This window comes from Galeopterus variegatus, unplaced genomic scaffold (assembly GCF_000696425.1).
Source record: "Galeopterus variegatus unplaced genomic scaffold, G_variegatus-3.0.2 Scaffold785, whole genome shotgun sequence".
NCBI classification, from domain to species: Eukaryota; Metazoa; Chordata; class Mammalia; order Dermoptera; family Cynocephalidae; genus Galeopterus; species Galeopterus variegatus.
In genome coordinates this window covers 577144-600112 of record NW_007726896.1, presented here as the reverse complement: position 1 = coordinate 600112, position 22969 = coordinate 577144, and the positions used below count along the sequence as shown (strand labels likewise).

Below are 22969 nucleotides of genomic sequence, written 5' to 3'. Positions count from 1 at the left end.
TTTTTATGAGGATAGAGGAAGGTATGTGAAAAGCTTGTAGCTCTCAAGGTCTCTACTTGTATGAAAACGTCATCACCACTCAGTGTGGATTTATGGGCTTGCTCCACTGGCTTTACCTCAGTTTGGTGACACTTTGAAGCTCGGTTAGATTGAATGGTGTCCCTTAGGCGCTGGGATATTCCTAAGGCTGCAGTTAGGCTGGGAGTTTCCCATTCATTTCACTTGAATCCTTTGTCTTCAGGTCTCGATTCCCATGGGGGAGCAGGAGTCCAAAGCTTCTCACTGTTTTCTATTCCAGTGTGATTAGTAAATTATACAGCAACTTAATACCCTCCCTGAAGTGAAAACCTGGATTCCAGTGGAGGGAGTGGAAATCCTAGAGATTGAGCAGGACTGGGGAGAGAAGCTCCCCAAACCTGCTATGCCTCCAGTGGAGAGATGGCAGAGCTGTAAATCAAAACAGATGGATCTCTTCCCATCACATCACTGCCTCGCTGGCTTTTACTTATACCTTCTGGGCCTCAGTTTTCCCACCTTAAAAATAGGAAAGTCACAACCTTTGTGAAAATACTGCCATCTTTTGAAGTTGTGGCATGAGAGGAACTCCATAGATTCCTGGTCACTGCAGTAGAGGGGACTTCAAAAAGCTCCTTGAAAGATTTGCATTTTCTTTCAATTCTATTTTTCCACAAACTTTTTGAAGTACCCTTGATTGTTCATGCAGGCTCGGTCAGATTTGAGTGTGGATATTGCCACAGTAAATCTTAATAGGTGAAATTGAATGTGTAATTTCTCTGTTTACAGGGCTTCTTCTCACCTCTGTCTTCAAGCTTTTATGGGAGGCTTCAAAACTTTGGGGCTGATTTCCTAGAAATGATTTTTTATAGAACTGTAATAATGTATGATAATAAAAGAGCACTAAGTGCTCACATTTTAGAAATTGTGTAATAAAGCACTCGCTTTCCATGGGCCCCATTTCTCACTGCCCTCCTACCTGGAATCATTATTTCCAAAATAAGTATTTCATCCCACAGCTCAGTAAGGATGATGAATATGCTTTTATTCCCTTTGTTTCTTCATCTTCCAAGCAGTAGTCAGGCAAATTAATACTCTGGATTTGTAACCCGACCACGCTGTGCATGCTGTGCTGGCTGCACCCACAGGGGGTTCTTGATGCTAGTCAGAGATGTAGGAAGGGGATGGGGTCCTTGAACCGTGTTGCTGGAATGGGACCTGGAGCAGTGCTCTGAGTCCAATGTGTCCTGCAAAAGTTCATGTATTGGAAGCTTGATCCCCACTGTGACCGCATTAAAAGGATGAGAAATCCAATTATGGTATTTGAAAGTGGGGCCTTTGAGAGGTGATTAGATTGTGAGGACTGTTTCCTGGTGAATGGATTGATCCATTCATGGATTAATGGGTTGATGGTTTAATGAGTGGTCATGGGCGTAGTTCTGATGGCTTTATAAGGAGAGAGAGTGAGCAGGTTAGCTCTCTTACTCATGCAAGTCTCACCATGTGACACCCTGCATAGCTGTAGAGAGTCACCACCAAGAAGAAGGCCCTCACCAAATACACCCCCTGACATGACTTCCCAGCTTCCCAAACTGTAAGAAATAAATTTCACTTCTTTATAAATTACTCAGTTTCAGGTATTCTAAATGACAGAAATGAACTAATATAAGCAGTTAGTCCTTTTGCAGAGAGAAGAGGGCAACTCCTCCTGCAAATGGCTTATACAACTAGTAAGCGGTGTGTTTGGGTCAGAAGGACAGTGTGTCCCTTGAAAGCTTATTAGCTGCAGTGGGTGAGGACAGGAGGAAAAACATATCTATATAGGAGAGAAGTAATTAACCGCAAACCAATTAGGTTGGGCTGATTCAGAAACAAAAAAAAGAAAAGAAAAGAAAAGAAAAATCTCCTGACTTAGTGCAACATCCTGATAAAAAGTTAGATGGCACATTAGCTACTATGTCATTTTGTAGCAAATACTAGAGAGGAAAAAATTAGGTGGCTTATAGAAAGGAAAAATTTTTTAATGTAGCATTGTCCAATTGATGTTGACTAACCTTTACCACATTGAAAATGACCTTCATTGAGTGGTGTGAATGAAAAGTTCAGTTTGGGAAGATTGGGAAGATCTGGCTAATAGACTTTTCTTTGGAGACTGGAGATTGAAGTGCTGCAACATTCTTTAATTCTTGCATCCAACGAGATGGATGTAAGGCCCCGACAGTGTGCATTGCCCAGCATGGAACTAGCGTGACAGAAGGGGGAGGTCAGAGCCTTTGCTGTGATGACTGGTCCTGCTGGGGGGTCAGCAGAGAAGAGTTTGGTATGGGAAGGAGGGAGGGAGAGAAGGAGGAGCTGGCTGTGGAGACAGACACTGTGGAGTGAGTCCTGGGAGACTCCAGATCCTGAAGATGCCCCTTTGTCACCCTGTCCCATCGTTTTAGGCTCACGCAGTGGCTTTTGATCAACCTTACTTCAGTCAGAGCATCTGCCTAACAACTTTGGGCATATAGATTGATGCTGAAGTCACTCTCTGAGAAATGGGAGTTGGGAAGAAGGAGGGAGAGAGGGGAGTGAGGTTCAAAGGAAGTGGAGAATATTCTATTTTCCTTTAAAACCTACAGGAGAATGCCAGTGTCCAGGAGGGTAAGGAGTTGAGAGTGATCTTAACTCTAAGGTACTATGTCAGCCCCGGGCATGTCGGCCTTGGACCAGCAGATGGTCTGAGACTGGCAGCCATCGCGGGGCCAGCAGTCCTGGGGCTCGAGCACCTGCTCTGGGGCTTTCTCCTCTGCAGGGGCGGGTTGAGCCAGCAGAGCCCTTTGCGTGGGTACTGCATGCCAAGCTCTCCACCACCAGTGCTCCCCATGTCAGCTGACTAGTGTCTCCATACCACAGATGAGGATGGTGAGGCTCAGAACACAGACTGAGGGTTGCTCACTGCTGCAATTCTAGGTCTCTGAACTAGTGCACAGTACTTCCTTCCTGTCTGAGGGGCTGGGGTTTGCCGTTTCTGTGGCTCAGGGATTTGGGGGTCTGGCAGCTGGACTGGGGAAGTGCTGGAGCCTCGGTATGGGATGAACTTCGTAGATCCACACTGTGGTGATCTCTATGCAATTGACTCCATCTGGACACCTTCCCTAGACAACCTTTCTCACTGGCTCACTGATATCAGAAATTCCTAAAAATAGGGGGAAAACCTGAAGATTTCTGTCTATTTAGTGCTGCTACAACAGAGTACCTGAGACTGGGCAATTTATAATGAACAGAAATCTATTTCTCACAGTTCTACAGGGTTGGAAGTCCAATGACAAGTTACTGGCACCTGGCGAAGGCTCTTGTGCTGTGTCCTCTGGAGGGAGGAATGCTGTCCTCACGTGGTGGGAGACAGGAGGGCAAGAGACAGCAAACTCCCTCCATCAGGCCCTTTCATAGTGGCATTAATTCATTCATGAAGATGGAGCCTTCATGACCTAAAATTCTCCCCAAAGGCCCCACCTCTAAACACTGTCGCCTTGGGGATTAAGTTTTAACTTACGGATTTTGGAGGGAACATAAACATTCAAACCATAGCCACTTGAATACAAATCCCCTTGGAAGAGGAGACATTGATTCATTCTTACTATGGTGAAAATGATTGATAGCAGATGTTCTGACTTTGTTTACCCCCAGACACTCAACAGTGCAGTGTCAGTGTGTAAACAGAGGGGACAAGGTGTTACTCCATTGTTTCTTTCATTTACCCGTTCCCTTACCAAGTACTCAGCGCTCACCATGGGCCTGGCATTGTGCTATATGCTGAGGTCATAAATTCTGATTAAAACAAGATTTTTCAGAAACGTAAGACTTGTTGTGAGGAAAAGTTATTGAAAAATGTGGTAAGTGCTATCAGAGAGGTCAACATGAGGCTGGGGGGCATTGGGGGCAGGGGGACCACAGGTCAGCACATTTAAATGAATTACATCAGGGTCCCCAGGAAGGGGATGCTCACACTGAGTGCTGAAGGGTGCTAGGAGTTACCCAGGAGAGGAAGGTACAGGAGCCCATCCCAGGGAGAGGGAGCACATGGGCACAAAAGAGCCTTATGCTTTGGGAAACTGGAGAGGCAGCTTGGGGGCAAGGAAGAGGGGTCTTGGTGCCAGTCTAAGGAGTGGCCCCTGATTCTGGGGGAGTCTTCAAAGGGTTTCACACTTGGCTGGCATCTTACCCTCTTACTGGAGCTGGGGTTGGCCTCTGGGGACAGGGACTGTGTGGTGAAGAGCTGGTCTTCCCCAGCCAGGTTCAGGCCCCAGCCAGGTGAGGAGGTCCTGGAGCCCCTGAGGCAGGGGCTACTGACCTCCTGGGACTTGTGAGATGAAGTCAGCTGACCGTGTGGCTGGGGGTCCCTTGCTGGTCCACTGTCTGGGATGCTGGCCAGGTCGCCCTCCAGTGCCAGGTCCAGAGAGCCCTCCCCCTGAGAGATGTCTGTTTTATGTGTCTGCCAGTCTCTGCATTAGACAGTTGGCTCCTTGAGGCCAAGGGCCTGGTTGAGCTGTGTGTTGGCTGTGCCCGGTGTAGGAACAAATGCTTGTTGAATGAAGACTGGGGAACCAGTACCCTGCCTGCAGTGTCCCCACAGCTCTTCCTCAGGCTAATGTTACATTGCTGTGGGCTGTCCCCCTGCCAGCACTCACGCTCCATAACCCTCCAGAACATGTCCTCAGGGCCTCAACATGCTAGTGGAGAGTCCTCAGAAGCTGTTAGCGACGTAGGCTGTGGTGTTGGGCATTGGCTTCTGTGTCCAGGAGTTCTGAATTCTGTGTGAACTTAACCCCTCTGAGCCGCACTTTCCTCCCCTGGATCTGGGACACCACAGTACTGGAAATTCCAGAGTTGTTGTGGACGACCACATGCAGGGCGAGTGTTAAAATACTTAAAAACATGTGACATCGTCACTTACCAATGAGAACACATGTTGGCCATGGACTTGTGAAGGACCAGGGTCCAGGATGCCCCATAGGACAAGCATTAACCCTTCAGCTGCTGGTTGAGGCTGGGGTGCTGGGGTGGATACTGGCACTGCTAACCTGGGATGAACGATGTGCAGCACGGCACCTGTACACCGTAAGTGGTCAGTAGATGTGGGTGGTTGTTATTGTGTATATTATCACCCCGAGTCATCGGCCTGTCTGCCTGCTTACCTGTCTTGCACATGCATTTATTGAAGACTTGCCTGTGCTAGGCCCTGGAGATGCAAATGAGTACATATGTCTTCAAAGAACTCACCATGTCATCAGGGAGACAGAAGTACGTGCTGTGGCACCACGTGTGGAAATGCTTGAGACAGGGAGGAGGAACTGGGGAGGCAGGAGGGGGCAGACCCAGCTGGCCTGGGCTAGGGGTGGGTTCAAGGGCCTCCTCCTGGAGAAGACGAACATTAGCTGAGGCTTGGGGGCTGAGTAGGGTTAACAAGTAGAGAAGGCAATGCCTAATCTTAAAAAAAATGCAGTACTGCATGAAAGGGAATAAAGGCCACATGTAGTGTTCAGACATGGCCACAGTGTGGCAGAAAGAGTCCAGACTTTGGTGTGCATCTCTCTACTCCAGGAGACTTGGAAGAGGCTGCATTCAGTGCATTGGACAGAGCTCCTGTTAGGCGGGTCCAGGGCTTTGGAAGAGGCTGTGGAGGGAGACAGCAGCCCCAGTACTCGTGGAGCTGAGCAGCTCTGCTCTAGGGTTTTGATTGCTTCTTGAACTGAGGGAAGACCAATTTCTCCCCTGAGATGAACAGTCATTGAAAAGAAAATAGTGGTATCAAAAGCAGTAAGGAAATGGAGACTAATTAGTAATGCCTTTAAGTTTGGTATCTTTACCCAGTAAAAATCTGGGTAATGCTGGAAATAGATTTTCCTATTGAAGAGCTGGAGTGATTAGGGAGAATGAATGGCAAGGGGAGGTCACCTGGAGTTTTTGTGCTGGGTGAATGACCCCTTCCCTGGCAGAGGTGGGCAGGGGCAGGCAGGGAGGTGTGGCAAGGGCGAGCGCTGGGGTTGGGACAGAAGGTGAAGCAGCACCTATGACATGGTGATGTCCGTGTGTGGAGCCCCAGGACAAACTCAAAATCATGTCAGAGAGAGTGCTGGGGTCTAGCCAGAGAACTTTTCTAGATGATTGTTACAGCCGGCAGGGTGTGTGGCAAATGTTCGGAGCTTGAGTTGGGGGTGGACGATGGGTTATGGAGCTGGGATGATAAAGACAAAGGAAGATAAGGTGGGTGGGAGGAAGGACTGAGAAATGCCATGAGTAGTGGCTGCAGCTGTGGCTGGGCTTTCCTGTTCTTAGTGCAGGCACTATGATGAGACAGAGCCTAGGACAGATGAGATTGGTGTGTTCAGGGCATTATGGCGGGCTGAAAGGTACAAACTCATAGAAGCAGGGAACAGAATGGTGGTTGCTAGGAGCTGGGGGGAGGAGCAAGTGGGAATTGTTGCTCAATGGATATGAAGTTGCAGCTATGCAAGAGGAATAAGCACTACCTATAGTTAACAGTTCAGCATTGTGCACTTGAAAACAAGGTGAGAGGACAGCTGTCGTGTTTAATGTTCTTACCACAAAAACCAACCCAGCAACCAAACAAAAACTACAAAAGAACACTAGGAAATTTTTGGGGATGATGCTGTGCTTAGTACCTTGATTGTGGTGATGGTTCACAGGTTTATACATGTGCCCCAAAGAGGTCAGGGTGCAGAGCAGTACCATGTATTTATTCAGTTTATATGTTATAGAATAATACAATTAGCAGTTTTCTGTAGCCACTTGAAATCGCATATGTGTAAGGTGGAGCAAATGTCAATTGTCCTTATCAAAGAGTAGTATGTTGTTTTTACTATTATTTTATTTTTGTTGGAGGGGCTTGGAGCGGCTGATGGAGATTATGGGGAGACGGTCTAAAGGTCTCCCCACCCAACCCTTGGAACTGGCACTGCTCTGCATCATCTCTTAAATCTAATCTCTTTCCTTTTCTAAAGTCACCTCATGCCTAGTCCTGGCCCTGTCCTCCACAACCAGGTCATTGTAAGAGCTGGTTGGCTGGCCCACCAGTTTCTTACCTACATTTATAATCATGCCCCACACAGTGACCTGTGTCATATCCTTAAATTTTGACTTTTATCATGACATATTTCTGTTTCAGAACCACAGACAGTTATCCCCAACTTGTGTTCACCCAAGATTTATCTGCTTGCCCACCAGGGGGCTCCCCTCCTTTATCTAACACCCTTTTTCCATCCCTTTCATCAAGTATAGTTATTATCAGCCAAGCAAATCAGCTTGGTTCAGCCAACAGATATAGCAACCCAGTATCTTAGATTTGAAAATTTTCAGTTAAAGTAAATCTTAAAAATGATCCAGTCCAATGCTCACCACTCCATCAAATCCCACTCAAATCCCCTGTACGACATCCCTGTCAAGGGGTCATGAACTCTTTGCAGGAACCCATCCAGTGGTCAAATGTCTTGCCCTGGAAAGGTTTGATGATCATAGTCAGACTGACGCACTGGAGTGTGTATGTACATGGGAGGGGGGAGCACTGGGGGAAGGGCACTGAGACTGGGACTTGCTCTTTTTAAATGTGTTTGATAGAGTCTGTGAAATATGTCCACTGTATCCTTTGGCCCCAATACATTAGCCATTGGTCCCAGTGGACTGGCTGATGATACTATGAGAAGCTTCTGGGAGTTTGTAACCCAGATGTCAGCTGGAAGCTCCTGGACCATTGAGATCTAGATAAATAGGCTCAAATTTCCATAGTGTGCCCTTCGGAAGTTCAGAGCACTCCCAATGGCTTCTGTGAATACCTGGGATGACAGTGTTCTTTTGGCCCTGATTTCCTATCTCTATTGATTGTTTTTTTAATGCTTCCGGCTGTCTTCATATCTGCTCTGACATAGACTCAGGTGTACAACAAAGCCCCTTCTTCATTTCTTCCTCTGGAGTAACCAAAGGCTGTCCACCAAAACAGAACTTGACTGAAGATTAAGAGATCGACCAGAGAGGGCAACGATACACACTGCTGTTGCATACAGACAACTCAAAATCCACAGTCCTGTCTCAACAGTCCTTTCAGCCATCCTACCACCAATAATTGTTTTAAAGACCACTTTGCCCATGCAGGTCCTTGTCTACCATCTCTTGATCCTTCTCTCTTTTCCCTCTTCCATCCTTTATCCTTTATTTTCACCTCTTTCTTAGGAATCAGAAGATACGCCTCAAGTTTCTCATGCAAAGCAGCTTGACCGTCTCTTCTCTGCTTTGGTGTCTGCTGACTTCCACGCCTCAGCATCTCACCTCCTCCTCCTTTCAACTTATTTTTTGCCTTAATGCAGACCAGTTTCTTTTCCCTTACTGGGATTTGTGGTACCACCTGCTGAGATCATAACAAATATTTACTCCTTGCTACAAGTGTATAAGCTTATATAATTTAAAAATCTCTTTAGAATTTTGTGTGTGTGTGTGCAGTGTGAGTGTTACCGACAGGCCAGGCTCGGCTTGCCCTCTCGCCTTAAACAAATGACCTGAAAGTCCAAAAGTTGATGCAAGGATTGGAAGGTTTGTTCAGATTACCGGTACTCAACTAAATGTCTAACCAAGCAAACAAAGAGAAAAGAGGAGCAGTGGGGTCCAGTTTAGCCTAGTCCTAATCAGCGGGGCCAACCTATTCCATTAACAGTAATTGATAAAAGCAGTTCTCCCCACTGTTTTCGGCATAAAGAAAAGTATTGACTAGATTAAAATCGGAAAAACAAAGCATAGCTAGGATCCCTCCAGGGTGCACCTATACAGACGTAGATACAATCCAATCAAACAGAAGAGGGCTCGGAAAATGAGAAACCAAGTGTAGCTGGGAGCTCTCCAGGATGCTGTATACAGACTGTATACAGACATGGATACAGTCCAACCAAACAGAAGAGGGCTCAGAAATCAGAGAAAAGAGAACAAATCATTGCCTTGTCAGAATTTAGGCCAGGGACTCCAGGAAAGAGATCTACCAGCAGCAGAGACATGGGAGCAAAATAGTCCCAGTGGCCACTTGCCTCTTGCCTCTTGCAGCTGGAGTCCTCTCCGGTGCCCAAAACTTTCCAATTTTTGCCAGTGATTAAATTAGGCTCTCGAATTCCATAGTCATAGAAATGAACAATGTACCCAAATAGTAAAGCAAGCAACGCTTTATTAAAAGAGGAGATAGACTTAAGCATAAGGGGGGTAGCAACAGTAAAGCTGTTCAGGGTCTTTTACAGGGAAAGGAGTTAAGGGGTGGCAGGCCAGTGTCACTGGAGGTGGTCCGTTCTGTTCTTCCTGGTTGCGTCATGGGCTCATGCTCAGTAGGCAGTGGTGTTCATCATTGTCACCCCAGGAGGGTCATTGTAGCAGTCACTTTGACGCTTTGTGCGCAGGTGGGAATTCCTAAAGGGGTCTTAAGGTTAGTCTGTAACTTTTATAATTATAGTAAACAAGCCTTGGGGAGGGGTTTTGCAACTGAGTAAATATCTGTTTCCTCTCTTATCTCAGTCTGTTTTGTCAGGGCAGCCCTTGGAGTAATCATTTGCCCTGAGGGGTCTCATGACTGAGGAGTGGAAAAGTAACAAAGTGTCCTCTGCAGGGAAAATGGAGTCAGTTTGGTTCACAGGCCTAGCCTTACTTTCTTTCATGACCACAGAGAGGACAAGGAAGACACGGCTTGGCTACTCCAAGTGCCTCTGAGTGTGGACTCCTTTGAATAAAGGTAGAGTGAAGTTTTTGGTTCCAGCAAGAGATAAAGTAGGATAACCTGATAACCCTCGTCATTTTTTACAAGCACATATAAACGCAGTGTAAAGTATCTTTGAAGTACTTTTAAGTGCATAAACTTGCATTAAACTAAGGGAACTCCACACGTGCCAGAAATGAAGGAGGAATTTAACATCAGTACAGTAAGCTGTAAACACATCGCGGATTCTACAGCTACACTGCTTGAGAGTGGTGCTGCTAAGTCCATGGATTCTAGTAGCCCATGTTTTAACAGGGCGGAAAGGAAAGAAGGCCTGGGGCTGTGCAGGGTGGGGAGTTGGATCTGAGACTTCTGCCTAAACCCGGACTCATACAATTTATGGCAGATTGTGTTTTCCAAAAATATTTGCAACTATAACTTGCATACCACATGCTCTCCTTGCAATGTGATGCCGACAAACCTCCCACTGAGATGTGAAGCCTGTGTTCTTTCCCCTAGAATCTGGGTGGCCTGTGAATGTGGCAGGAATGATACCATGTGGCTTGTAAAGTTAGATCATCAAAGGTGATGCAGCTTCCACCTGTTGGACCAACAGGTTCTAAGAACAACATCCAGCTGCCTGTTCGGATGCTGTGAGGACACCTGTGAGCTCTACCCAAAGGGCAGGTTTATGCACAAAATAAATGGTGGTTGTTTGAAGCCACTAAGTTTGGCATGATCCGTTACTTAGCAATGAATAACTGGAACAAAGGGCTACATCTTCAGTGAAAGAAGATTCAGGAAAACAAAATAACATTTAGCATAAGGAGGTAACAAGGGAACTTGTTTGCCTCTTCTGGCTCTTGAGGAAAAGTCTTCCCTGAAAATTGAATCTAGTGGCATAGTCCAGGAACACTTTCATACAAAGAAATTAATGAAAATTGGTTCTGGGCTGGTAATGGAAGAATCTATTGCAAAAATCTTTTGAAATACAACCCAAGTCATTAGGATATTCTCATAGAGAAAATGTGACCCAATAATTATGAGCTCACAGTCAAAATTAAAAACAAAAAACAAAAGTCAGGCACAGAAAGACTAATACCGCATGATCTCACTCATATGTGGAATCTTAATTAAAAGAAAAAAGTGGTTCTTACAGAAGTAGAGAGTAGAATAATCGTTACCAGAGACCGGGTGGGGAGGTAAGTGGGAGGACTGATGTGTACAAAACTGTGCTGTCTACCCTAAGTGAATCATTGTGCAGTATATGCATGTATTGAAACAACACACTGTACCCCTCATCTATGTACAAGTAAATGTTAAAAATCAAAAACAAAAACAGAAACAAAACCCCATGTGGCAGCAATCCACCAGGATGAGCAAGAGTCAGTGACCACAACAAATAGAGAGTTAGAACCCTAGGAACTTGAGGTAATATGATGGCAGACTGAGAGAAAATATCACATAGGTCCATTTAAAAATGACTAAAGATAAACAATGTATTGAAACTCTAAGAATGAAACATTTTAGAAAAGGAAAATTTTAAAGAGGACCTATAGAAATGTAAAAGGCAGCATAAAAACACCACCACCACCACCACAAAACCAAAGCCTAGTTTACCTAACTGTGTTGGATAGGATGAGAGAGAGAAATAATGAACCAGGAGAGAGTTATATCTGAGGAGATTATTCAGAACATAGCACAGAGAGATGCTGAACATTAAAGAATAGTTAAACAATACAGGAGATAGAGTGAGAAGGTCCAGCATACATGAAATAGAAATTCCAGAATGAAAGACCAGAGAGAATGAATGAGAAAGTAGTAACTGAAGATATAGTGGCTAAAATTTTTCCAGAATTGATTAGTGATGTGAATCCTTATGCTGAAGAAGCATATCTAATTTCAAGCAAGAAAATAAAAGTTAACTTATTGTTAGACACATTATAATGAAACTGTAGAACATCATAGACAATGAGAAAACCCTAAAGAAAATTGGAGAGAAAAGACAGGTTACCCATTGTGTCTGAGACTGTGAGTTTAGTTCTTCCTTATTAAAAGAATCTCAAATTTTAGCTGGGCCTCTGTCCTCAAACCTCCAAACAAAGTGTGTTTCCTAGGTTCCCTTGAAGCTAGGTACAACCATGTAACTAAGTGCTGGCCAATAGAGTGTAAGAAGAACTCTCAGGAAAAGATGTAAACTTTCTAAAGTTTAAAAACTTTCTTGAGGGCAGAGCCTGTGGCGCACTCGGGAGGGTGCGGCGCTGGGAGCGCAGCAGCGCTTCTGCCGCGGGTTCGGATCCTATATAGGAATGACCGGTGCGCTCACAGCGCTCACTGGCTGAGCACGGTGCGGCCGGTCTCAAAAAAGGACAAAAAAAAAAAAAACTTTCTTGAGGCTTTTGTGCATCCTTTATCCCTTTTCTTCTTTATAAAAACTTTCTTGAGGGCAGAGCCTGTGGCGCACTCGGGAGGGTGCGGCGCTGGGAGCGCAGCAGCGCTTCTGCCGCGGGCTCGGATCCTATATAGGAATGACCGGTGCGCTCACAGCGCTCACTGGCTGAGCACGGTGCGGCCGGTCTCAAAAAAGGACAAAAAAAAAAAAAACTTTCTTGAGGCTTTTGTGCATCCTTTATCCCTTTTCTTCTTTATCCTTTTTCCATCCTGCTGTCTGGAACAAATGTAATACCTAGTGCCATCTCAGACCACAAGTATAATGCCCACACTCAAGGATTGGTAGAGTGGTAATCTGAAGATTTTGTAGAACAGAGTTGCTGTATCAGTTCTGAAATGCCTACATTTAGGGTTTTACATAACAGAGATACAAATTTCTGTCTTGTTTTACCTACTGGAATTTTGAGTCTCTGTTATTCAGACTTATCTAATCTTAACTGATATATCCACTAATTAATTAGATTGACTGCAGACTTCTCAACAGCATATTTAGGAGCCAGAAGACAAATTGAGTAATATTTGTGTAGCAATGAGGGGAAAGTACTGTCAACCTGGAATTCTATACCGTGATAACTATCATTGAAGAGCAAGGGAAGAATAAAGACATTTTTCAGGCAAACTCATTCTGAGTGAATTTACCGTGCATATGTCCTTGCTGAGAGAACTACTGAAGGATGTACCTCAAGAAGAAGACAATTGAGTCCAGAAAGAATAAATGCAGGAAAAAATGAGGACCCATTATTTATGTGATTCACAGTTAAAAACAAAAATAACATTAGGATGATTGCTACTATTTAGGTTTTTAAAAAAACAGCTTTGAGATATAATTCACATACCATAAAGTTTACCTATTTAAAGTGTACAGTTAAATGGTTTATAGTATATTCATGTAGTCTTGCAACTGTCACCATAATCTAATTTTAGAAAATTGTGTTACTCCAAAAATAAATCCTGTGCCAAATCGCAATGGCTCTCCATTCTGAGACTCCCGACCCCAGTCCTAGGAAACCATTATTTTACTTCCTGTCTCTGTAGATTTGCCTAGTTTGGCCATTTGATGTAAGTGGGTTCACACAGCATGTGATCTATTGTGACTGGCTTTTTTGACTTAGCATAATGTTTACAAGGTTCATCCATGTTGTAGCATGTATAAGAATATCATTCCTTTTTATTGTTGAATAATATTCTATAGTATGAATATACCACATTTTATATTTCCTTTTATAAGTTAGTGGACATTTGGGTTGTTTTATTGGGGTATTATGGGTAATGTTGCTATGAACATTTGTGTACAAGTCTTTGTATGGGCAAAGTTTTCATTTAGCTTGGATATGTACCTAGGAGTGGAATTGCTGGATCATATGGTAACTCTAAGTTTAACATTTTGAGGAACTGCCAGACTGTTTTCCAAAGTGGTCACACCATTTCATATTCCCACCAGAAATACATAAGGGTTCCAATTTCTCCAAATCCTCCCCTACACTTGGTATGGTTATTTTCTTAAAGATTTTAAACCTAATGTGTGTGAAGTGGTAAAATATTGTGGCTTTGATTCACATTTCCCTAATGCCTAATAATGTTTAGCCTCTTTAAAAATGTTTACTGCCTATTTGTGTATCTTCTTTGGAGAGCTAGTTAGTTTTCGTTTTTTTTTTTTTTTTTTAAGGGCAGCATCCCATTCTATGATTTTCTAGTTGAAGGAAGTATGTTTAAGATAGCATCACAAGGAAGCTGTCAAACTTTTCTATGAACCAAAGGTTGAGAAAATGAAAACCTCAACAGCAACAGTTCCCAGAATGGATGCATCATCTCTCCTCATTCCTGTACAATTCCTACTCCTGTGTTTCCTAACTGAATTGGTGCCATTCTATGCACTAGGCAGCATCAACCAGAAACCTACAAATCACATGTGCATCCCTCTTCTCCCTCACTAGTCATCATATTCCACTAACTCAATCTTCTGAATTGTCTTCTTCAGATCTTTCCACTTCACTCTCACTGCCACAGCTTTATTTTAGGTCCTTATTGTCCCTTATGTAATAGATTCTACTGAGCCTTCATCTTCCTCTGTGAAATCAATTCTTCTCCCTGCAAGAGAAATCTTTCAAAAGATGAATCTGACTATGTCATCCCCTTCTTAAAAGCCTTCAGACATCTGCTTTTAGGAAGATGGAATAGACAAATTTTTCCTATTCCTCCCAAGAGGTACTACTAAAAACCCTGGAAATTATATACAAAACAAACAGAAGAAGACTCCGAAAGTTTGAGAGAAGAAGCCAGACTGACTAGAGGCCTTGAAACCCAAGAAACAACATAGTGGTGAGTTCTCTGGTTTCCTTTTTTATTTCATATGTCCCATATTTAGAGCTGAAAAAGCCAGAAAACTTGTAAATGCCAACAGGTAAAGACAAGAAAGATCCCCAACAAAACTGCTCTGTCTACCCAAGGGCCAGGAAAGAGGCAGCCTATCAAGACAGAAAACTTTTAGACAATAATCACTCTACTCTAGCCAAACATCACAGAAGAAACTGTGGCCCCATCCCTACCCATGCCAAAAAACGCTAAGTGAGAAACCTGGATGTTCACCCTCAAAAGGCTGTGACAAGTTATCTAAACATCCTTGCTGAGGTGGTCTCAGAAAAAAAGTAGCTCCCTGCTACTTGACTTCTACAATGGCTTCCTCCTCATCATGATGTCAGTGGAGAATGTGTGGGGAACCTGGAGTACCACTTTCAACTGACAGTAACAAATCATCTCCTTCCTCTCGGCTGGGGTAGTATTAGAGGAGGCCTAGTGTAGAATCAGGACTTACATGTCAGCAGAGACCACAGGGAGAGCCATAACTCTCACCTCCCTCCCAGCAGTAACAAAGTTGCTTTCTTTATCAGGTGTATATGGAGCAATGGAGGCCCAGTAGGGAAGCTGGACTTCTACCTCCATCTGCCAGTAATGAGGTGATGCACCTTCTTTCTCTGCTGGATATGTGTCAGAGAAAGTCAGTTAAAACCTGAAGAAATCCATGCCAAGATGCATTATATAAAGCAGCCAGAGAAAAGAGACAACTTACTTATAAGGAGAAAACAGTTTGAATGGCAGCAGATTTCTCATCAGAAGCCATGGAGGCACAATATTTTTCAAGTGCTGTAAGAAAAAAACTGTCAACACAGAATCCCAAAACTAGCAGAAAATACTCCTCAGGAATGGAGGGAAATCAAGGCATTACAAGATGAAGAAAAACCAAAAGAATTTGTTGCCAGCAGGCCTACCCTAAAAGAATGGCTAAAGAAAGTTCTCTAAACAGAAAGGAAACAATAAAAGAAGGAACCTTGAAACATCAGGAAAAAAGAAAGAACACAGTAAGCCACAATATGGGTAAATTCAATAGGGTTTCCTTCTCCTCTTGAGTTTTCTAAATTATGTTTGACGGTTAAAGCAAAAGTTATAACACTATCTGATGGGCTTCTAAATGTATGTAGAGGAAATATTTAGTACATTTATGTTATAAACTGAGGAAAATAAAGGGACATAAAGAGAAGTAAAGTTTCTATACTTTCCTTGAACTGAAAAAGTAATGAGGAGACTGCAATAAGTAATTTATATATAATGTAATATCTAGTACAACCACTTAGAAAACTGTACAAAGAGATACACTATAGATAAATCAAAATTGAATTCTAAAAAATGTTCACGTAAGCCATAGGAAAGCAGGAAAAAGAAAATAGAGAAATGAAAAACAGAACAAATAGAAAACAAAAAATAAAATGGCAAATGTAGCCTCTAATACATGAGTAGTTATATTAAATGTAAATGGTCTAAATACACAGCAATTAAGAGACAGAGTTTGGCATAGTGGATTAAAAACATGACCCAACTATGTGCTGTGTAAGAAGCTCATTTCAAATATAACCATATAGGCAGGTTGAAAGTAAAAGTATGGGAAAAAATAGCTCATGCAAATGTTACTAAAAGGAAAGCTGTAATGGCTATATTAATATAAAAAATTCAGAGATAGAGAGGGACATTATATAATGATAAAAAGGTCAACCCACCAAGGAGGCATAGCAATCCTATATGTTTATGCACCAAACAATAGATTTATAAAATATATTAAATGGAAGGTGAAAAAACTAAAATGAGAAGTAAATAAATCCACAATTACAGTTGGAGACTTCAACATTCCCCTCTCAGAAATAGAACACTTAGACAGAAAATAAGCAAGATTATAGAATAACACCATCAACCAACAGGATTTAATTGACATTTATAGAACACCTCACTCAACAACTGCAGAATGTGCATTTTTTCCAAAGTATCCACAGGATATATACCAAAATGGCCATATCCTGTGTCATAAAGCAACCTCAAGAAATTTAAAAGAATTAAAATTGTACAGAATGTGTTCTCCAACAGCAATGGAATCAAGCTAGAAATCAATAAGAGAAAGATAAGAGGAAAACCTCCAAACACTTAGAAACTAAAGAACACACTTCTCAATAATCAATGAGTCAAAGAGGAAGTCTTAAGGGAGATAAAAATACAGTGAACTGAATGAGTATGAAAATGCAACTTATCAAAATTTGTGGTACTCAGCTCAAACAAGTTTGAGAGGGAACTTTATAACCCTGAATGTATACATTTGAAAAGAAGAAAAGTCCAAAATCAATAATCTAAGTTTCTACATCAAGAACCTAGAAAGAGCAAAATAAACCAAACCAAGCAGCAGAAGTGAAAATAATAAAGATATGAACAGTAATTAGTGAAATTAAAAGCAAAAATAAAAGAGAAAATCAAGGAAACAAAGAACTGGTTCTTTGAAAGATCAGTAAGATTGACAAACCTCTAGCAAGGCTGACAAAGGAAAAAAGAGAGAAGACATAATTTGCAAATATCATGATTGAAACAGGATATCACTAGAGGTCATGCAGATATCAAAACGATAATAAGAGAATACTGTGAACAGTTCTACACAGATAAATTTGATAAAAGATAAAATGGAACACTTTATTGAAAAATGGAAACCACCACAACTCAACCAATATAAAATAGATAATTTGAATAGCCCTATAACTATTAAGGAAGTGGAATACGTAGTTAATACTCCCAGAAAAGAAATCTACAGGCCCAGATGTTGTGACTAAAAAATTCTACTACATTTTTAAAGAAAAATTAACACCAATTCTACACAGTCTCTATCAGGAAATAGAAGAGGAGGGAATACTTTTCAATTCATTTATAAAGCAAGCATTATCCTTATAGTAAAACCAGAGAAAGGCAGTACAAAATGAGAAAATTACAGACCACTATCTCTCATGAATATAGATGTAAAAATCTTTAACAAAATATTAGCTATATATCAAATAATATATAAAAAAAGAATTATATACCACAAACAAGTGGGGTTAATTCCAGAGATGCAAGGATCATTCACTATTTTAAAAATCAATCAATATAATTCATCATATTAACAGGCTAAGGAAGGAAAATCACACAATCACATAAGTTGATTTAGAAAAAACATTTGACAACATTGAACATCTATTCATGATAAAATCTCTCAGAAAAATAATTTAGAGGAACTTTCTCAACTTCATAAAGAGCACCTACCAAAAACCAATAGCTAACATTATACTTAAGGGCAAAAGACTGATGCTTTTCTCCTAATATTGGGAACAATGTAAGACTGTTCACTCCCACCACTCTTATTCAACATAGTGTTAGAAGTTCTAGCTGGTGCAATGAGGAATGGAAAGGAAATGCAAAAAAGAATATAGATCATAAAGGAAGAAATAAAATTTTCCCTTTTGCAGATGATATGATTATTTATGAAGCAAATTCCAAGGAATGTATTAGCAAAATTCTTACAGCTAATAAGTGAGTTTAGCAAGGTTGCATGATATAAGACAAATGTACGAAATCAATTGTATTCCTATATACTAGACACCAAAATTAAAAATACAATAGTAGTTAAAGTTACTCAAAATAAAGTGAAATATGTAGATGTAAATCTAGCAAAACATGTATAAGACTTGTATCCTGAAAACTATGCTGTGCTCATGAAAGAAATTAAAGTGGAGAGACATACTGTGTTCATGGATTGAAAGATGAAACATAGTAAAGATGTCAGTTTTTCCTGATTGATATACAGGTTTAACACAATTCCTATTAAAATCCAAACAAGATTTAAAAAAAATAGATATAGAAAAGAGTATTCTAAAATTTATATGGAAATTCAAAGGATATTTCAAGCAGAAGAAACAGCATGTGCAAAGGCTCCCTCTGCTGATCACCAGACAAACCTATTAATCTCTCAAAACTCTGGTCATAGGCCACCTCTTCTATAAAGTTTACTCCCGGGACAAACTTAGCCACTTCCTCCTTTATTTGACATTTTATATTTCTACAGTTATTGCTTGCTTCACACTTGAATGATGGTCTCCCACTAGATTTTGAGTTCCTTGAAAGCAGAATCTGTGTCTTGTCAGTTAATGTATAGTAGGTATTTGATAAGTGTCTTTTCAATTGGACTGAAAGTAGAGTAAATGGAAAGATTCCAGATCTGTACCAACCTTGAACAAGGGGAGAAAATCCACTCATCCTCTGGCAGTTCTTAGAGATTCATGCTCAGATCCTTTACTAGAAAGAAGTCAGATGCATATTAGCTAATGGGACTTCCATGATTTAGCAGTCACAAGTTCCTGGGATGCCTCCTTTTCAACAAATATTCATGGAGCACCTACTGTGTGCCAAGCACTATGTCTAATCTCTACCTCCCTCAACCCCCAAGCCAGACAAGTAGACCAAGGTGGTATTGTGGTTCCTACTGTTGTGTGCATTATGCCTTGGCTAAGCTTGGATTGGAGCCTGAGGTGGACACATATGGTCTTGTAGGCTGTGAAATGTGCAGCTCCAGGGGCATCATTCTGTAGACTAAGCTATGAACAATTCCTTCTGCAGCTGTGCACTCTTGGGGCTCTGTTGAAATTCTTATGTTTGCAGCTGCAATTATTGGAACCCATGGGAGAATTGCCTAGTTTTCAGGTCAGTAAATTTTATGAATCTAGGGTCCCTAATCCAATAGGGCAAGATAAGAAGGGAGGTCAAGATGTGAAGCCAGTTGGGTCAGAAACTGAAGAAAATCCATACGTGATATAAGTAAAGCAGATGGAAGGAAGAAATGGTTGATGAGATGTTCATCCAAGTTTTTAATGTGTTTTCTACAGCTTCAGAAGCAGACATCTCAGAAGCAGATACAAAAGTTAACCTGAAAGGACATTTTGGGTGTAGGGGTATAAAAATGAGTAAGTCATAGTTCTTTCTCTAAAGAAGCTTATTGCTAACAGATGACCCATTATCTTTTTTTACTTATGTTTTATTTTTATTTTTTTATTCCCAGCAATGACTAGTTTGGGCCAAAAGAAGAAAAAGTTCTTCTTTGTGATCAATATAATAGCCTTCAAAGCCTCTGTTTTTCTGGAACTTTTGATAAAAACTACAAATTTTCAAGCTGTTACTTTCAAATACTTTTATTTTTCATCACAGTACACATCCCATTTAAACATGTCTAGGATTAATGTGGCTCATTGTTCCAAGAGCTCAGAACACTTTTGTATGTACTACATCACTGAATTCATTCCCAGTAAGTTTTTATAACGAGGTTAAAAATCAGCCTTGGAACTTCCTAAGGGAACACTAGGCAGATTTATAGATGAATCATCCTGCATATGATAAGACTTGGATATTTGCATGCTTTGCAGACATTAGCATACTTCAAGGTAGTTATGCACTGGAAAATTATCACTTATTTATGTGGGAGGTGGTGTCTGAGTTAGCAAAAGCCTAAATTACAGAAAACTCTTAAAATGCTATCTTCTAACTCTCAAGTATCTAACTTACACTAACCATTAACATAATGTTTGTCAGGTAGACTTCGCTCTCAATAGATAAGCTTCTGTTTTAATTAGCATACTAAATGAATGCTGTCAAAGTTCTTGATAACAGTCTCCCTTTAATCTTGTCTACATCATTACTCTGCTGAGCAGATTCATTCCATTTATGTATGACAAAGAGTAATCGAGACCTTTACTCCCCAAATTGATAGATTCACTATATAGTGATCCATGGAACCAGATGAATTTCTTCTAAACAGACTTTGAAACTCATGTCAGAGCTGTGCACATCAATTGGGTAAAGACAGGTGCCAAGACTTCCCTTTGAAGCAGATAAGGCGCCATTCTTGCTGTTCACTCTTTAGGTTGGGTTGTGCATTGCTTATTGTGATAACTAGCTGTTTTTGAATAAGAATCTCAGTCTTACTGTTGGTTCTTCCTGCTGATTTTGTCTGGCAGTGCATGTAGACAGTGAATGAAACCTAGAGTAACCCACTTACTTCACTTTGTGGGAAACAACAATCTCTCTAGTCATCTTTTTCACTCCACAATGATTAAACTAGGGATAAATCTAAAATAAAACTCCAAATAAAATATGAAGAACTAGGGAAATGAAACACTATCCTAAAGGCTTAGGGGAAAGGTAGACTTCTGAGAAATGACTTCATGTAGAAGCTCAAAGAAAAAATGTAAAGTCTACTTTGCATTCTCCATAAGAAGCAAGTAGATATAGCTCCTATGAGATAGGAGCAGAAAGACATAGAAGAGGGCTGGCTGGTTAGCTCACTAGAGTGGGAGAGTGGGAGAGCATGGTGCTGATAACACCAAGATCCCCTTATGGGCCAGCTGCTGGGGGAAAAAAAAAAGCAAATATACAACATAGGAATCAAAATGCACACTGAAGAAATGACATCAAAAAAATTTTAATCAATGATTGATTGAAAGACAAACTTGAGAGTATAGAAGAAAATGATAAAGAATTAAAAATGATGAGGAAAGATAATACGGGGTTAGAGAAAAAAACTAACATAAATAAATGAATTGTACGTATTCAGAGACTAAAACCAAACAATTGGAACAAAAGCAGCATTCACAGATAAAGTTGAGACAACTTGTCTGAATGGAAGAAAGTATGACTTGGGGTTTCAGATTGAAAGGGTTCACTGTGTTCAAGAAAAATAAATTTAAAAATCAGGGAAAATAACCCACAATTACCTGTATACTAGCAAAATCATTGAATTATAAGGATAAAGAAAAATGGTTACCTACAAAAGAAAAAAACTATCAGACTTGGTTCCTTATTCTTTTCTACAGCATATAAATAGAAGAATACAACTGAGAAATATGTTCAGAATCGAATAGGAAATCAATAAACGTATACCTATGTTGTTGTTCATGTGTATCTCATTAGCCAACATGTCATTCTTGAATAGAATTACTCAAAGATATACTTTAGCCAATTGAAACATAAATCAAAATAAATTCTGTAGAGCTGTGCTGTCCTCTACAATATGGAGCATATGAAAGGTGGCTGGTACTAACTGAGATGTGCTATAAGTGTAAATATACACCTGGATTTTGGAAAAAACAAAAGAATATAAAAATCTCATTAATATTTTTTATAATGATTGTGTGTAAAATGACAATATTTTGGATTTATTGGCTTAAATAAAACATATTATTATAATTAATTTCATTTGTTTGTCTTTAATAAGTGTAGCTACTAGAAAATATAAAATTACACACATGGCTTACATCTGTTCTATTGGACAGTGTTGCTCTAGATTATACATTTTTATTTTAAAGAATTGTCAAGCACGAAACCCAGGTAAATGTATCCTTAAGTCCAAATATTTATAGGACATAAAACTAAAAACAAAATGTAATGTGAAACATAATTCCTAACAGTGAAGCATCTTAATATTAAAATAATAATTTAGCCACAAAATGTACAAATTTACATAATGTTGATGAAAGTGAATAGAAGCAAGATGAGAGATGGGAAAGGTAATTTTATCATCTCATACAGGTAGGAGTCAATGGATACTCTTAAGTTATTGATGTTGATAAAAAATAAGAGAAACAGAATATAAGAATATATAATTTTAAAGATAATTATCACAGTTTCCCAATCTGGATTAAAACACATTACAGCTGTATATTGTTTCAAGAGACAAAACTAAAACAAAAAATTTTAGGCAGGAATGTTTCAGGTAACTACAAAGAAAAAGGAGGTAGCTGTGCAAGTATTAACTTTATAAAAAGCAGATTTCAAGGAATAAAGAGCAAAGTGAATAATTTTCTATTGATAAGGGATACAGTCGCAATGAAGATGTGATAGCTCTACACCTTATATTTTACATATAGAGATGGTTCTTTTATTTAAATTAAATGTCCATGGAATAACCACAAAAATTACCATGAGTCGGATGACAGAGAATTAAATTAGATGAAGATTAAGTTACACAGAATATAATCTCTGGCCATGTTGTTATAATGTTACCATATTACCATGTAATGTTACCATATGATAACATGATATTGCCATATAATGTTACCGTATAATGATCATATTGTTACCTAGAAAATAAAAAAGTAAGAAAGAAAGAAGAAAAGCTTAAATAACAAGAGCAACCAAAACAAACTATTTGAAATATTTTTTCCAAAATAGGAAACTTCTGGGTCAAAGAGAAAAGGAAAATTGCCATTGCAGTGTTCTTAGAAAGCAGATTTGGTGAAAAGTTGACATGTCCAGACAGGTGACATGTAGCCAAAGCCATGGACACAAATTCTCTGATTTCAAAAATGAATTAGGTATTGTAACACCAAGGTCAAGGGTTTGGATCCCGGTACTGTCCCCCCGCCTGCCCCCCCCCCACCCCACCCCCGGCCCCCC

At 40.5% G+C, this 22969-nt stretch overlaps 1 protein-coding gene across 1 annotated transcript in view; it reads left to right on the top strand.

Moving 5' to 3' along the window:
- The window catches only part of PDE1C (phosphodiesterase 1C, calmodulin-dependent 70kDa), a 430964-nt gene that overhangs the window by 340 nt on the left and 407655 nt on the right, over positions 1-22969 (top strand). The window lies entirely within an intron of this gene.